Here is a 7,280-nt window from a genome sequence, read left to right on the forward strand (position 1 = left end):
TGATGTTTTATGCTTTGAAGGTAATTGGAGGTTGATGTGATCAAGAGTCTATACAATGAATTAAAGAACGCTCCTGTCCTTCATCAAAGGACTAGGGCGATTTTTATAAAATCAACAATTTCCCTCCAAAATCACGTCAAGGCAAGGTGGTGCAAGATGAGAAATGCTTTTTTAAAAATGGTGAACAAGGAATTGCTTCCAAAAATTGACAATCCTAGGCTCAAATGCAAAAATCGCTCCTGTCCTTGACTGGAGGACCAGGGCGAAAATCTTGGGAGAGCCTATTTTGCTTGGAGGAAACGAGTTAAGCATGCATAGAATGAACAATGGGGATCATTGCTTACCCACAACATGAATTGGCAATTTCAAAGATAAAGATCAAGGACAAAAGTAGAAAATCGCTCCTGTCCCTCACCAAGAGACCAGGGCAAAAATGTCCTAAGGCACACTCCTTCTAAAGATCAAGTGAATTAAACTCAAAGTTCCAAATAAAAATGCCATTTTGGATGCCAAGGATGAGGTTTTGAACGTGAAAGCAAGGAATGCAAGGCTTAAAATGCAAGAGCGCTCCTGTCCCTCTCCAAGGGACCAGAGCGAGGTTATTGACATTCATTTTTTTTACCATATTTGGGCATAAATATCCTCCAAATCGCATTAGATGCCAAATTGCTAACTTTGGAATATTTGAAAAAAAAAAAAAAAATCGAATTTCTATTATAAAGGCATTTAAAATTAATTTTTGTGAAATTAAAATTAAAAAAGATGGAGCACTTGAGGTATCATTTTTTTTTATATTTTATCAAGTCGGCCTCTTCTTTTTTTCAATTTTATTTATTTCGGAGCCTATTTTATCAAGTCGGCCTATGGGGAGGTAAAATGGTGAGCGCTCTATATATTTGGGTGTGTTTGTTCATTATTCAAATCATTCACTCATTATTTCAAGTGCGATTTGGAGGGCAAAGAAGAAGTGTGAAAGCTGGCCTATTTGGAGCAAATTTTTCTCAAGTGTTGAAGACTTAAAATGGTGGAGTTGATGCTTGTGAGGACTAAAGGAGGCGCATTTTGCTAAAGGGAGTCTTGATCTACATTTTGCCTAGCAAATTCACCTTATTTTTGCATCATTTTTTAGAATTAATTCTCAAGTGGAGATATGGCAAGATCATCCTAGTCCCAATGTTGAAATTTTGAATTTTGAACTTCAAGTTTTGAAAATTGCGTAGTTAATTAGGAAATGATAACTCAAGATTTATCATGAAGTTTCCTAATTAAAATCTTGAATCTTCCTTTTAAAGTTTAATTTTTAGATTTCAAGATATATTACTAATTTTGAAATGTTGTGTAGGTATCAAGATGGCGACTCCAAAGCCCGGAGGATCTACAAGTCGGCAGGTTCTCATCAAGGACGATCAAGCAAGGACAAGGGCGACCTCCTCTAGCCTAGCATCAACAAGGATGACCTTCTTTGGACTAACGTCATCAAGGGCGACTTCTCCAATCCAGTATTCCAAGGCGAGGTACATCAATCGTCCTGCACATCAAGGACACAAGAAGTTAGAACAAGGGTTCATTGAAGAAGCAGATAGTTCCAGATGAATTAATTAAAGCTAGCTTCTCAACAACATCAAGTTGAATATTTACCAAGTTACAAGTGTCAGACAAGGTGGCATCCTAGTCATCACTTCTCCAGTCAATGTGGTCTACCTCAGCATTTCCAGATTCAATGTACCTAACTCATGGAAGGTGGCACAAACTCCGATGTACCTACCCCAGCTATCCATTGGTGGAATTTTCTAGAGAGGACATGTGTCCAAGCAATACAATTTTATCATTGGTCAAGCATTAAATGTTATGTAATGGTTATAACAAACCCTAATTAGGGTTTTCATTGTTGAATCTTGGCCATTGACCTCGAATTGATCTGAGCCATCGAATTGTATTGAGGGCACTACATAAGCCCTGGCATTTCATTTTGTAAAGGAGTTAGAAATAGTTGGAAGCAGTTAGTAGATAGAGAGTAGTTAGAAGGTGATTAGCTAGTTGATAGAATAGCAATTAGAGTAGAGTAGAGAGAGAAGGCAAAGATTGTTGCCAAGATGTTGTTGTAAAAGACTTGTAACTTCATTGAAGAAATGGTGAAATTTATGGGCCGATTCGACAATTTGCATGGTCTTTATACTTCTCATATTTGATTTCATGTTATTAGATGAGTGGAAGAAATGTGCTTGATTGATGGTGAAATTCGTATATCCATACTACTAGCAGTTTGTTGATTGCAGACTTGCCTTGCGTAGTCAACTGGAATCGTTCAGCTTAAGCCTAACTTCAATTATCGCTTCTTCATTGATATGCATCAGCGTGATGGTGTCTATGCCTGCAATGATGATTTGAACATCATAAAGCTTTCCTTTGAAGATCGCACTAGCCTTGTGGAGATGGTCCAGCGATGTCAAAACAAGACTTAGTTAGAATTTCATCGAAGATCAATCATTGCTCCTACATTCCTTAGTATTAGGATTAGATCCTCTCCTCGCCCTCGTCCTTTTTCCTTTTTTCAAATCAAAGCTAGCAAGAGCCTGTGTTCCAGCAATATTCAAAGCAGATCAGACGTTCAATCATCAAATGTAAGTCCCCTTGTGATTCCAGCAAATCACATCATACCACAAAGAGCTTATCCACACGTAGAGACCCTACATCAAAGAACCTTGGAGTCATCCTGATTGATCCTTTTTCGCGACATCTTCAGCAATCAGAGGCTTTATTCAAGAGAGGATAAGGTACCTTTAGGTATTTTATTCTGTGTTTGATAGTGTACAAAATACACGTCAACACATCTCCTTATAACTCCTCCCCTCTAGCTCGAACCCTAAAAGTGTATGAAAAGTGCGCTTAGGCTTATAAAGTCTTATTTCTCATTTTTAGTTGCCAAGTATAGAGAAAACGCCACTTTTTAAATATAAAAGAATTTCGTTCATCAAAAGGGTCCCTCACAAATGGGAAACATTTAGAAAAGTTCAAGACCTTTCCAACGAGCTATAACACATGGGCATATGCATCCAGATGAAGCCAAAAACCCCTTATTACTCCAAAATGGCTATAAATGTAGCCTTATTTAATTAATTAAACGCTAACTTAGGAAATATTTAAATATATTAAAAATATAACCCAAGTAGCTGCAGAAGGCTCAAATGACTCCAAAAGCCTGAAACAGAACCTGCCACTTGTCTATGACTAAAGTCGGAAATCATGGATCCACTGGCAATCTTATCCTTAAAATCTAGGGATGCTCCTAGAAACTAGGAAACATACCCAAATCTTTTGAAACTGAAACCAAGGAATGGTCTCATGGAAACCCAACCCTAGATACTGTCATAACCTCCTAAATAGTAGGAATAGCCTCCACAAATGTAGGAACTACCTCCTAAAATTAAGGAACTGCTCCAAACTGGTCTACTACTGCCAGAACACCAAATCCCAAACACTGAATATCCTCACCGAGTCTCTATCCACCACTGTCAGCCTACAAGACCCCATAATAAGCTGACTCACATGGCTTTGCTAGACAGAGCTAAAGAGGGGACATGACAGGAACCAATATCTAACTGCATATTATAATGAAAAGAAACTCACATAATAATAAAACTCTTTACTCACAAATATTCAGGGGGAAAATATTCAAGGAGTTGAATTCAACATCGAGTTAAATTCATGTATATATACAAACATTAAGGGCAAACATAGACGCTAAAAATATATCTCCAAACACCAAAAGCATCAAACTCATAGACAAGCAAAACCATGACTAAGAATCAAGAAGATAAAAAAACCATGGGCTAAACAAAATCTGTCACGCAAAAAAAAATAAAAACACAAACACAAACACACCAAAAGCATAGTATATTCTAAATCCAAAATAGAAGGATCAACTAAAGCATTACTAAAATAGAAAGACAAAATCCTGAACAACACAGTACAAATGCTCCCCCTTTCCTATCTATCTTCCCTCTTGAAAAGCAAAAAACTTGGTGCCATATTAAGTGCAACCACTACAACTCTCATTAACAAGCCCTTGATCCACTATTTGTCATGGATCAGCCACAGCTACTGCCTGTACAATAATAAAGCAACCCCAGTACAGAACCCTTTCAACATCATTGCCTGAGACCCCACAACTGCCCTGTTAGATGTGTATGCAAAATGCGGAAGCATAGATGAGGCACACGAAGTGTCTAACAAAATGCCTCTAAAACGTGGTCTCATGGACCAGATGATTCCAAAATATGCACAAAATCAATTTGTGAAAGAAGTCTCTAGAAACTTTCTAACAAATGTACCTAGCGGGTGTAAAACCACATTCAACAATCATTGCCAGCATTCTTCCCACCCATGCCAAAATAGAAGCTTTGGAACAGAATAGGGACATCCATGAAAGCATAATGAAAGGGGTACTTAAGTCACATGTTATAGGGCAACTACATGTTATGGATGCAGCTGCCCTGCTCGACATGCATGCAAAATGTGGAACCACCATATTCAGGGAACAGAGACCTACACAGGACTTTAGGACAATGGTCAATACAAAGGCTACATAAAAGATGAATGTAAAACTGATAATTTGTCGAAGACCATTAAATACATATGACTTTGTGCTTCACCTAAAATTAGTTTTGCAAAACTTCAAATCTAGTTAAAATGAGAACCGGCAGCAAAATCCAATCAAACTACCATAAATCGACAGAATTTAATCTCAATAAAAATATATAATAATAAATAAATCAAATTTATAGGCTGTAGAATATTAGCAGGAAACCATGGAAACAAGAATTTAATTGCAGCAATCTCTTGTCTGCTTTTCGGTTTAATTTTTTTCCTTTCAGACAACATTGTATGTACTATTACATGAGTTCACAAGAAGGCATTCTGTAAATATAGCTGTATGAGATTTTCCTCGCAAGATTCATATCAGACCATTCAATAGATTTCCTCTTAAACATCGATACAGAAAAAATCTAAAAACGCTTTATTATCTATTACAACACATGCTCTACCACATTTTAGAGAAAGAATTATGCCCACATTTCACAGTGAGGGTTTGCGCACATAATGCAATTCAGTTCACATACAATGCACAAAACACGTAAATTAAAACTCATATACTCTGTGTTTCCCAATAAACGCGAAATGAAAACAAATATACAAAAATTTAAAATCCTGAAGGATTTAAAAATACTAAAACAAATAACCCAAAGAAGCATAACAGAACAAAGATTTGTCCTCTCTAAATGGATCTCAATTCCGTCTCCTTCATATCGAAGTGTTGCCTCAGGTGCTCTGTAATGTGACGGAAAATCTACGGCCTTTGGAAACGCGAGCAGCATTAGAAGAAAAAAAGTTCGGTTAATGTTAATGTTTTTTCAACCAAAGGTCTACATTTGCAAAAAAACAAGTGCGCCAGTAATTTTATGGGGTGGGATTTACTGTCGTTGTTTCAGGGGTTTACAACAGCACCTAGTAGTCTGCATATATACAAACCAAAGGTGTGGCGCGGGTATGTAATAGAATGCTTGTGAACGTACAGTATGTTAGCAAAAGCGGCAGTCTTTGAACTCTTAGCAAGTCAATGTTTCTGATTTTGACGTTAACAACAGAGATCATTTTTATGATCATCCAATGCATATCTTGGATTTGATATCGTCCATTCTCAATTGTACATGTAAGTGAGGTCGAAAGCTCCCAGAGAGAAACGCCTATCGGCGTAATAACAAGAACAGCATAAAGCAAAATGATTCACAACCCTAAGCCTTTGCTTATCAAACAGAATAATTCTGTGTCTATTTTTTTTGCTCGTCAACTTATACTTTACTAGCAGTCAATCGAATGAAGCAATACCAACAACGAAAACATCGAATCATCACTTTAAGCTGCAGAATAATGTTTAACGTCTTCAACTATTAAAAAAAATATACAAAACTGAAGGCCAAAACAGTGCAGACATTTACACTTACCCTTGTCGAAATTTGTTTAATTGTCCAGGAAATCGCATATCTGGATGAAATTGAAAGGGAAATCAACAAGAAGCTCGGAAGCCCCACCCTTTCCTGCAATTCATAAAACCGCTACAACTGGACCACTGATCTTATTGGAGAAACCTCAGAATTCTCGCACTTCGCTACTTAGAAAGCCGATCACTTCCAAAACATCAAAACAACCACTATTTCCCCCAATTTCGCAAACTTTGCCCACCCAGATCATGATTTCTAAAATTTTCGCTCTTAAATTTTAATTTACAATATCAGTAGAAAAGGAAAATGCTTTGTTCGGTACAAAAATCCTGGCTCTATTTTTTTTAAATGTGTTTTAAATGTTCACCAATTTTTCTGTCTCTTACAAAATACAACCTCAAAAAATTTGGAGGGAACTACATTTAATGGTTAGAATATCTAAAGTTATATAATGAATGGGTTTATAATAATGATACGTTAAACGTAAGTATAAGGTATCAATAGATTATAGGCAGAATATTTAAAATGGGATTAGAAATTCAAATGTCAGAAATCAAAGGAATTTTCAACTATGTTATTTAAGAAGGGTATGTTATTTTAGGAAGGCTTTTCAATATAATGGACAATTAGGATGGTTATTATTCCTTTTTATAAAAGTGGAGATATTATCAATTATTCTTCCAATTATTGTACTATCATGATAAAAGTCTTTAAGAGTATGGTGGAGCACAAACTTAGCAATTGAGTAGAAAGAGAAGGGAAAAGAGCAAAAGGACAAGTAAGTTTTACACTAAAATGATTCACTATTAATCATTGTGTCACACAAAATATGGGATTCCCAAATAGGAGATTCATGTTGCTTTGTTGGTTTTTAAAACACATTTGGCACAGTGTGTACAAGCAATATTTGGAATAAGATGGAGGAACACGAAGTTCTAATGAATATCAAGTATTAATTCATAGGTTATGAAAAAGTTTGAATCAAAATAAAATAGGTGGAAGTATATCAAAATATTTCAAAAGCAACATTGATGTCAAACAAGAAGTTTGTTCAGCACAACTTTGTTTGTGTTATACATTGATAAGTTATAGTAGTGTGTAAAAAAAGTTGATAGAGGGGACATTCAAATTGCTATATATGTAGTAAATTTACTCTTATATGTAGATGATATTGTCTTAATTGCAAATCAACTCATAGTTTGAGAGAACATGTGAGGGTTATGGAGTTGTTCCACTGGGAAGATGGAATACAAGTGAACACCAACAAAGTCAAAGTCATGA

General features: G+C 36.1%; 1 protein-coding gene across 2 annotated transcripts in view; it reads right to left on the minus strand.

Annotated features, from left to right (window-relative positions):
- The window catches only part of LOC131034560 (tubulin gamma chain), a 137,677-nt gene extending 131,296 nt beyond the window's left edge, over window positions 1-6,381 (minus strand). For both annotated transcript variants that reach the window (XM_057966079.2, XM_057966080.2), the window contains exon 1: window positions 6,003-6,381. The gene's annotated coding sequence lies outside the window, so the exon portion shown is untranslated. The remainder of the gene's footprint in view (window positions 1-6,002) is intronic.
- Window positions 6,382-7,280: the final 899 nt, after the last annotated feature.

This window comes from Cryptomeria japonica, chromosome 5, assembly GCF_030272615.1.
Source record: "Cryptomeria japonica chromosome 5, Sugi_1.0, whole genome shotgun sequence".
NCBI classification, from domain to species: Eukaryota; Viridiplantae; Streptophyta; class Pinopsida; order Cupressales; family Cupressaceae; genus Cryptomeria; species Cryptomeria japonica.